General features: G+C 40.1%; 1 pseudogene; it reads left to right on the top strand.

The window, feature by feature from the left end:
* Nucleotides 1-3,785: 3,785 nt before the first annotated feature.
* On the top strand, nt 3,786-5,794 carry LOC102991060 (protein phosphatase 1G-like; annotated as a pseudogene).
* The last annotated feature ends 4,846 nt before the right edge of the window (nt 5,795-10,640 follow it).

A 10,640-nucleotide genomic window follows, 5' to 3' on the forward strand; every position in this document is an offset into this window, starting at 1 on the left:
GCATATGCAATGGTGTAATTGCAGGTGTTGCTATTATTGCAGTTTTCAATCTTTCTTTCAAAAGAAAGAAATTAAGAAAAAAAAGGAAGAAGGGAAGGAAGGAATAAAAGAAGAAAGATGGAAGGAAAGAGGGAGGAAGAGAAAAGGAAAGAAGAAAGAGAAAAGAAAAGAAAGAGAAGAAAATGACCAACACAAGTATTTGTTTTAACCATGATAACTATTCTTAAAGTAAGATTTTCTCCTAATGGATCAGCAGGCTTATATCCAGAATATTTTCTTGAAATTTATGTCTTTCTTCTTTGTGTCAATGATTTTGTTTTTGGTCCAGCACCATTCACTAATAGCATCTCATTTTAATTACATAGAATCAGCTAATTCACAAATATCACAGATGATACATATCTCTTCTGAGATGAATGTCCTTTCATTCATAGATTTGCCTAGTGGGTGCTGAAAGGCTCCTATACAGTACAAAAAATTTTACAATCATAATTTTATTAAATTTTGTTATTCCTGGCATCTGACCGCCTGATTTAAAATTTATTCACATACTCTGCTTAGGAAAGAGATCACATTTTGAATTATTTAATTTAGTTATTATTTGAATGCTTTTTCTTTACTCAAAAAATTTATCATATCATTGTTTAATCATGTTTTATTATATATGTATATATTTGTATACACACAGGGGATTTGAGATGTCCTATATATTTCAAGATCAGACTGTCTTTATTGCCCTCAGCATGAGGAATATGTATACATGAGATGAATGTCGCATATGGAAACAAAATCCCCCTACACACACTCTCTAAAGACAAAAATATTTCTTGTGTTCAAATAAAGCTGCAAAGGCAGTCTCCAAACAAGCATTCTGTTGGATCAATAGCTAGAAATTGAATAAAACAATGTCTCATGATGTTTTATAGAATTTTCAAAAGGTTTGCAGCATATGAACCCAATTTTTCAAGTTCCACATGGGGATTTATTGTCTTGTTTCTTTATTCTTTGAAAGAAATCATCATTCACAAAGTAACAATAATAAAAATTTAAAAAATAAATTAAATTCAAGGGAGTTTTCCTTAAAAGAAGAGACGTGAAAGCATGCTTATTTAGGGATCATACTCCCATTTTATGAGAGAAGACAATCTGATAACTCAAGGCTATTCAAGGATTGAGAGGATTATATGTCACACTTCCCTTTTTTATTTTGACTTCTAGGAAATTAAAAATACATTTTGAGAGTGTTCAATTCTCTTTCCTAGATATTGTATCCTTATGTTAAAATGATTATCTCAACATAAAATAAAAACCTAATGTTAGAAAAGGACATACATAATGTATAAAGATAATAAATATAAATATTCACAATGAAGATTCAATATAAAAACTGACATTTAAAAAAGTTTCCTAAGGTTCTAATTATACTTTCACCTTTATTAACTTGTTTCTCATGCTTGCATTGAAAGCAAAATATATTTTTCTATGTGATTAAAGAATAATATTCTGAAGAACATTTTCTCGTTCAAAATTTAAAAAAAAAAAACAACTGCTTCTTTCTAACATTACTTTATTTTCAAGTCTTGTTTTAAAAAAATCATTCTCTCTTTAACATAGGGTTCAATTCTGCTTTACCTTCTTCAGTAAGGATTTGGCCAAAAATAGCTAAATTTTATTTGGGATTCCAGACATAAGTATAAGCATTTTATGAATTTGAATTCTAGGAAAACATATAACAGGAAACAAAGTAATTTTTACTGGGACTGTTAAGATCTTTCTTTAATACTGTCTGAAATTAATCATTATTAGTAAATATCCAAATCTGACAGATAGAAGTAAAAGTTAAAACAGTTTGAATCTATGACCAACCCTTTCTCCATTTAACATTGATACCTCTAATTACAGTGTCAGTATCCTGAAATGAATAGACTCATTTTCCCTAGGATCAGACCAGTTTCCTTCAACTTTTGATCATACATTATTATGAATGCTTAACCACAAGGATATTGTAGCCCCCTTCTGTGAAATGGATAAACTATATTAGTATGAACAATCACCACCAAGTGAAGCCAAAAGGGAAAAAATGAAATAACACTAAAATAGAAGATTATGTAGATTTCTATCTTTGATACAAACCTGAAGCTACTTACATTATGCACATAACCCATTGGAGGAGTTCCCAGAACAAATTATTCATTTTAGCTCCATATACCCAGAATCAAAGGAGTCATTTTCAATATAAAATATAATAACATATAATTATTTATATTAGTTTAGCCTGCCTATTAATATTCTTAACTTATAATGTTTTATTTGTAATCACTGCACAGAATTTTAAATACAAAAACATATTAGTTTCTTGCCATCTTTTTTTGTCTTTAATGCCTCACAGATAATTATACATTTTATGGAAGTTGTATACAAATAAGCCAAACGGAAATATATCAAACTTGTGAGTTTCATGACTTGTGCAGTTTAATAAGAAATTTGATTGTTTCATAATATAACTGGAAAGAAAGAAAAAATGGTGAACATATGAAATAATAAGAATATGTAGGTATGAATGATATAAAAGTACAATACCTGGTGGAGTTAATACCTGATATCCTTCTGGCAGGGTTTACCTCTCAGGCAAAGTTGTGAAGTAGACACATTATTTTTAATCTATAAATTTCCTAATCTCTTCTTAAAGCATATTTTTCCCAAATCCCTATAAGAACTGTTACTCTGAATACAACATCAAAATCTGTTTCCAGGAAAATATCTACTATCTGTCATTTATTTTAATCATTCTTACATTCTAATTTTTATTTTAAATTTTGGAACAAAATGTCTAACCTGCAGTTACTAATATTTTCAATGTTAGTGAACAGGTCTAAGATGTCCTCCAAACACAGTTATACCAATACCAATACTAATGACATTGATAATCATAGGGTTGGTCTAGCTTGTTGGATAGTACACAAACTGTTGCCTTTTCTAGTTTTTCTAAACCTTAAAATCCAATACGAATTTAAAGGGCAGTTTGTGATTTTCATTACATAAATTTGATTTTTTGCTGTATTAGATTTTAATCTCCCTATAAATCAGGGACATGTCTATTATATTCACTGTTGTTTCCTCATTAACTAGTGCAGTGTCTTAACACTGAAAAAGCAATTGCTGAACAAATATTGAATCAAAACTTGGGTAATTACTTTTTATTCTTTGAGATCATCTAAAAACTGATTAGAATTCTGTCCATTTCTCAGTTGATTAATAACAATTCAATTTTCTGAAGATAGTGTTGTTAAGAAACTGCTATAACATTTTCCCCATTTCCAATTTATAGTAAGGAGAGAATAGGAGTTAGGTATTCTCTCCAATTCAATGTAGTTGGTCACCCTAAACTTGTCTTCTTGAACAAATTCTAACTGCAATTTTCTTTTTCTAAAACTTCTTGTCCAATTTTGGCAGTAGACATACATGAGGACATAGAAAGCTTCATTATTCTGAGGACAGCTGGGCTTTATTAACCTTTATTGAAAGATATTTACTTTAAAAATTACATCATCAGCGCTGCGCCGGCTGGGCGGGGTCTGAAGCAGTGCCATTTCCCCTTCCACTCCCTCTCTGCTTCTGTCCCATTACCGCCTCCTGGTCCACCTCGCTCCTTTCACCTGCACCTTGCATTGTCTGCCACGCAACCCAGCCGGCTCCTGCCACGCAAGCACCCGGGGCTCTGGTTCTGGCACCGGCACGGGTCGTGCTCCGTTCGCTTGCCCTGAGGCTGCTGGTCAGCCGCCGCCATGGGTGCCTACATTTCCCAGCCCAACGTGGTGAAGTGCTCCTGGGACGGGGTCAGCACCCTGTGCCTGCCACTGCCACTGCCATAGGCTTCTCCGCCATGCAAGGCTGGAGCGTCACCATGGAGCTGCCACAAATCCAAATGGGTCAGGTCTAGAGTTCCAACACCCAAACATTCTGCCATTTGTACTGAGATCTCCTAGGCTAAGGCTGCTAGACTGCAGAGGATGCTCAGAACTGTATTCCTGAGCTGAATAGTGAGACAGCTCTGTTTTCTGTCTAGGATGGACATGGAGGGGAGGAAGTTGCCTTGTACTGTGCCAAATACCTTCATGATATCATCAAAGATCAGAAGGCCTACAAAGAAAGCAAGCTATAAAATGCTTTGAAAGATGCTTTCATGGCTATTGATGCTAAACTGACCACTGAGTAAGTAATTAAGGAGCTGGCACAGATTGCAGGGCAACCCACTGAGGATGAGGATGAAAAAGTAGCTGATGAAGATGATGTGGACAATGAGGAGGCTGCACTGCTGCATGAAGAGGCTACCATGACTATTGAAGAGCTGCTGATGTGCTATGGGCAGAACTGTCACAAGGGTTCTCCCCACAGCAAATCTGGAGCTGGGACAGGAGAGGAACCAGGGTCCCAGGGCCTCAATGGGGAGGCAGGTCCTGAGGATCCATCTAGGGAAACTTCTTCAGAGGAAAATGGCCCCACAGCCAAGGCTCACATGGGCCTCTCCTCCAACTCGGAATGTGGGACTGAGGCAGGCCAAGGTTTGGAGCCTGGCACTCCCACTGGTGAGGCTGGGCCTTCCTACTCTTCAGCCACTGACAAGCTGTCTCGAGTTGCTAAGTCCAAGTTTTTGAGGACAGTGAGGATGAGTCAGATGAGGTGGAGGAGGAAGAGGAAGACACTGAAGAATGCAGTGAGGAAGAAGATGGCTACAGCAGTGAAGAGGCAGAGAATGAGGAAGATGAGGATGACACTGAGGAGGCTGAAGAGGATGAGGAAGAAGAGGAGATGATGGTGCCTGGGATGGAAGGCAAAGAGGAGGTGTGTGGGGAAAGGAGGGCAATGAGTCTGGAAAGCCACGAGGCCAAGTGTGAATTCTCTGATTTTGATTTTGGGAGAAGGGTCCCCTTCCGATCTTAGCACTGAAGTCATAGTCATGGAGGGATTTACTCTGCAAGGGGAATTAGGCCTTTCGGGTAGAATTATCTCAGAAAAGGGGGAGAGCATGCTATTTCTGGAAAGATTAAAAGCCATGCTCCTCCTGTCTGTTAAAGAAGAAGAGGAGATGATGGTGCCTGGGATGGAAGGCAAAAAGGAGCCTGGCTCTTACAGTGGTACAACAGCGGTGGTGGCTCTGATATGAGGGAAGCAGTTGATTGTAGCCAATGCAGGAGACTCCCACTGTGTGGTGTCTGAGGCTGGCAAAGCTTTAGACATGTACTATGACCACAAACCGGAGGGTGAAGTGGAGCTAGCATGCATCAAGAATGCTGGTGGCAAGGTCACCTTGGATGGGCTAGTCAATGGTGACCTCAACCTCTCCAGAGCCATTAGAGACCACTTCTAAAAGAGAAACAAGAACTTGCTACCTGAGGAACAGATGATTTCGGCCCTTCCTGACATCAAGGTGCTGACTCTCACTGACAATCACAAATCCAAGGTCATTGCTTGTGATAGCATCTGGAATGTGATGAGCAGCCAGGAAGTTATAGACTTCATTCAATCAAAGATCAGCCAGCATGATGAAAATGGGGAGCTTTGGTTATTGTCATCCATCGTGGAAGAGCTGCTGGATCATTTCCTGGCACCAGACACTTCTAGGGACAGTACAGGATGTGACAACATGACCTGCATCATCATTTGCTTCAAACCCTGAAACACAGCAGTGCTTCAGCTAGAGAGTGGCAAGCAGAAACTGGAGGAGTAGCTCTCTACTGAGGATGCTGAAGAAAATGGCAATAGTGACAGAAAGAAGAAGGCCAAGCAGGACTAGTGGTTATCCAGACCCCTGTCCACCTACACTGATTTCTGAGCTCTCCAGACTGAGACTAAGTTTTGTCTTTTTCCTTTATTGTTAGCAGTGGTTACAAGGTGTGCAAGGGCAGCTGGATGGCTTTGCTCAGACCACTCCAAAGAGGACTGCCCTCCACACAGCAGCTTGGTTGTCTCTGCTGTCCTCCCCAGCCTCCTCCTTGCTCCCTGGGGCTAATCACTTGTTCTGTGCCTGTGCTCTATTGTGTTTGAGGGAAGGACTGTTGGTTCTGGTTTTTACTCTGTGAACTTTATTTAAGGACATTGTTTTTTTTGTTTTGTTTTGTTTTTTTTTTTTGCAGTACGCGGGCCTCTCACTGCTGTGGTCTCTCACGTTGCAGAGCACAGGCTCCGGACGCACAGGCCTAGCGGCCATGGCTCATGGACCCAGCCGCTCCATGGCATGTGGGATCCTCCTGGGCATGGCTCACGGACCCAGCCACTCCGCAGCATGTGGGATCCTCCCGGACCGGGGCACGAACCCGCATCCCCTGCATCGGCAGGCAGACTCTCAACCACTGCGCCACCAGGGAAGCCCAAGGACATTGTTTTTTATTGGCAGATTCATGGCCCTCAGCCACTTCCAGCCACTTGCATCCACTCTCTGTTGTACACTTTCAATCAACACTTTTTCAGACTAAAGGCCAAAACCTAAAAAACAAAAAACCAAAAAAACAAAAAACAAAAAAAACCAAGACATCATCAGAAAATGGGACTCTGATCTTTTGAAAATTTTCTAACAATTTACTTAAAATCTGGTTATGTATCATGTTTTTGTGTATGCTAGCTTGCTAAAATTAAACTTAAAATGTGAATGGTATTTTGATATTAAAAGTAAAACCACAGTGTTATTAAAATATTTAACACATATTCTCTTGAGAAAGAGCTAGTACTTCACTGAACTGTTTCAATTGTGTACAACTTCTATTAGAATTTTTATTATTTTAAAATGAAACACATGTCTACTGACACAAATCTGAAATAAATATTGAACACTTGGAGTAATAATGCTGAGATTTTCACTATAGTTTTGTTTTATAAACTGTGTTATTATAATTTCTACTACTACTGTTATTGGTGTTTTGCACACAGGATACAAAAGAAGTATAGACAAAAAGAAATAATAAGATTCTACTCCCTATCAATCTATCATAACTATTTGTGGACAAATGGTTACTTACTATTGGGGTCTATCAAATTAATTAAATGATTCAAATTAAAACATGCTCAGGTAATACATTTTCTCATAGAATGTTTTCTCATATAAAGGGAAATAGTGTCATGTAGTAATCACAATGGTCATCTCTGAGATTAACAAATATTCAAGTGCTTGACAATAAAATACCCAGTTTTGATAAAATGTGAAAACAAAATCTTATACAATATTGGTGGGATTACATATATTTTGGGGAGGGCCATTTGGCCATAGCAATAATCATTACTAGTGTACATACACATAGCCCTAACAATTCCATTAGGGATTTATTATAACAATATTCTCACATAAAATACCCCAAAATACATACACAGATGTGCACACACACACACACACACACACAAATGCACAAACACACAGGGTGCTTGAGTATGTGCGTGTTTATTTTCGTGTGTATACTTGCTTGTGCAAGAAAATATTTGGATCTATAAACAAAGGGAAGAAATGAGTTGTGGAGAAGACTTTCTTGTTAACTTTCTGCATAAACATACTTTGTAAAAGCATGAACCTATATTTCTCCTTCAATACAGTTAAATGAAAATAAAAAGCAAATTTCAACAAGTATTTTTAGAAAAAAAAACATTTAGTATGGGTCAATAAAACATTTTAAGTACAATAAATTCTCAGAAAGATGATAGAAAAAAATCAATGTAAACAGCATGCCATTTTTCTCTTTAAGAATATATTTATTGAGGAAGAGAGAAGATGGCAGAAGAGTAAGATGCGGAGATCACCTTCCTCCTCACAGATACATCAGAAATACATCTACACATGGAATAGCTCCTATAGAAAACCCACTGAACGCTGGCAGAAGACCTCAGACTTCCCAAAAGGCAAGAAACACCCCACGTACCAGGGTAGGGCAAAAGAAGAAAGAATAAACAGAGACAAAAGAATAGGAACAGACAGGACCTGAACCAGGGGGAGGGACCTGTGAAGGAGGAAAGGTTCCCACACACTAGAAGCCCCTTCACGGGCGGAGACTGCGGTGGCAGAGGGGGAAGCTTCAGAGCCATGGAGGAGAGTGCAGCAACAGGGTGCGGAAGGCAAAGCAGAGAGATTCCCGCACAGATGATTGGTGCCGGTCGGCACATGGAATAGCTCCTATAGAAAACCCACTGAACGCTGGCAGAAGACCTCAGACTTCCCAAAAGGCAAGAAACACCCCACGTACCAGGGTAGGGCAAAAGAAGAAAGAATAAACAGAGACAAAAGAATAGGAACAGACAGGACCTGAACCAGGGGGAGGGACCTGTGAAGGAGGAAAGGTTCCCACACACTAGAAGCCCCTTCACGGGCGGAGACTGCGGTGGCAGAGGGGGAAGCTTCAGAGCCATGGAGGAGAGTGCAGCAACAGGGTGCGGAAGGCAAAGCAGAGAGATTCCCGCACAGATGATTGGTGCCGGTCGGCAATCACCAGCCCGAGAGGCTTGTCTGCTCACCCGCCGGGAAGGGCGGGGGCTGGAAGCTGAGCCTTGGGCTTCAGTCGGATCCCAGGGAGAGGTCTGGAGTTGGCAGCGTGAAAACAGCCTGAAGGGGTTAGGGCACCATGGCTAGCCAGGAGGGAGTCTGGGAGAAGTCTGGAGCTGCTGAAGAGGCAAGAGACCTTTTCTTCCCTCTTTGCTTCCTGGTGCGCAAGGAGAGGGGTTTAAGCGCACCGCTTAAAGGAGCTCCAGAAACGGGCACGGAGCTGCCGAAGAGACAAGAGACTTTTTCTTGCCTCTTTGTTTCCTGGTGCGAGAGGAGAGGGGATTAAGCACCCGGCATAAAGGGGTTCCAGAAACTGGTGTGAGCTGTGGTTGTCGGCAGAGACAACAGAGACAGGTGTGGGATGCTAGGGTTGATGCAGCCACCACCAAGAGGCCTGTGTGGGAGCACAGGTCACTCTCCTCACCTCCCCCACCCCGGGAGCCTGTGCAGCCCGCCACTGACGGGGTCCTGGGATCCAGGGACAGCTTCCCTGGGAGAACACGTGGCACACCTCGGGCTGGTGCAACGTCATGCTGGACTCTGCCGCCACAGGCTCGCCCCACATCCGTGCCCCTCCCTCCACCCAGCCTGTGCCAGAGCCTCCGAATCAGCTGCTCCTTTAACCCCGTCCTGTCTGAGTGAAGAGAAGACACCCTAGGACGACCTATGTGCAGAGGCGGGGCCAAATCCAAAGCTGAACCCCAGGAGCTGTGCGAACAAAGAAGAGAAAGGGAAAGCTCTCTCAGCAGCCTCAGAAGCAGTGGATTAAAGCTCCACAATCAACTTGATATACCCTGCATCTAGCCTTGGTAAATTTAAGAAAATTGAAATCATATCAAGTATCTTTTCCAACCACAACGCTATGAGACGAGATATCAATTACAGAAAAATATGTGTAAAAAATACAAACACATGGAGGCTAAACAATACACTACTAAATAACTGTCTGAGTGAAGAGAAGACACCCTAGGACGACCTATGTGCAGAGGCGGGGCCAAATCCAAAGCTGAACCCCAGGAGCTGTGCGAACAAAGAAGAGAAAGGGAAAGCTCTCTCAGCAGCCTCAGAAGCAGTGGATTAAAGCTCCACAATCAACTTGATATACCCTGCATCTAGCCTTGGTAAATTTAAGAAAATTGAAATCATATCAAGTATCTTTTCCAACCACAACGCTATGAGACGAGATATCAATTACAGAAAAATATGTGTAAAAAATACAAACACATGGAGGCTAAACAATACACTACTAAATAACGAAGTGATCACTGAAGAAATCAAAGAGGAAATCAAAAGCTACTTAGAAACAAATGACAATGGAGACATGACGACCCAAAACCTATGGGATGCAGCAAAATCAGTTCTAAGAGGGAAGTTTATAGCAATATAATCCTACCTTAAGAAACAGGAAACATCTCGAATAAACAACCTAATTTTGCACCTAAAGCACTTAGAGGAAGAAGAATAAAAAAAAATCCCAAATTTAGCAGAAGGAAATAAATCATAAAGATCAGATCAGAAATAAATGAAAAAGAAATGAAGGAAACGATAGCAAAGATCAATAAAACTAAGCAAAGGTGGTTCTTTGAGAAGATAAACAATATTGAAAAACCATTAGTGAGACTCATCAAGAAAAAAAGGGAGAAGAATCAAATCAACAGAATTAGAAATGAAACAGAAGTAACAACTGACACTGCAGAAATATAAAGGATCTTGAGAGACTACTACAAGCAACTATATTCCAATAAAATGGACAACTTGGAAGAAATGGACAAATTCTTAGAAAAGTATAACCTTCCAACAAGGAACCAGGAAGAAATAGAAAATACATAGAGGGAACTTTCCTCAACATAATAAAGGCCATATATAACAAACCCACAGCCAACATCATTTTCAATGGTGAAAAAATGAAGCCATTTCCACTAAGATCAGGAACAACACAAGGTGGCCCACTCTCACCACTCTTATTCTACATAGTTTTGGCAGTTCTAGCCACAGCAATCAGAGAAGAAAAAGAAATAAAAGGAATCCAAATCGGAAAAGAAGAAGTAAAGCTGTCACTGTTTGCAGATGACATGATACTATACATAGAAAATCATAAGATGCCTACCAGAAAACTACTAGA

Source organism: Physeter macrocephalus, chromosome 21 (genome assembly GCF_002837175.3).
Source record: "Physeter macrocephalus isolate SW-GA chromosome 21, ASM283717v5, whole genome shotgun sequence".
NCBI classification, from domain to species: domain Eukaryota; kingdom Metazoa; phylum Chordata; class Mammalia; order Artiodactyla; family Physeteridae; genus Physeter; species Physeter macrocephalus.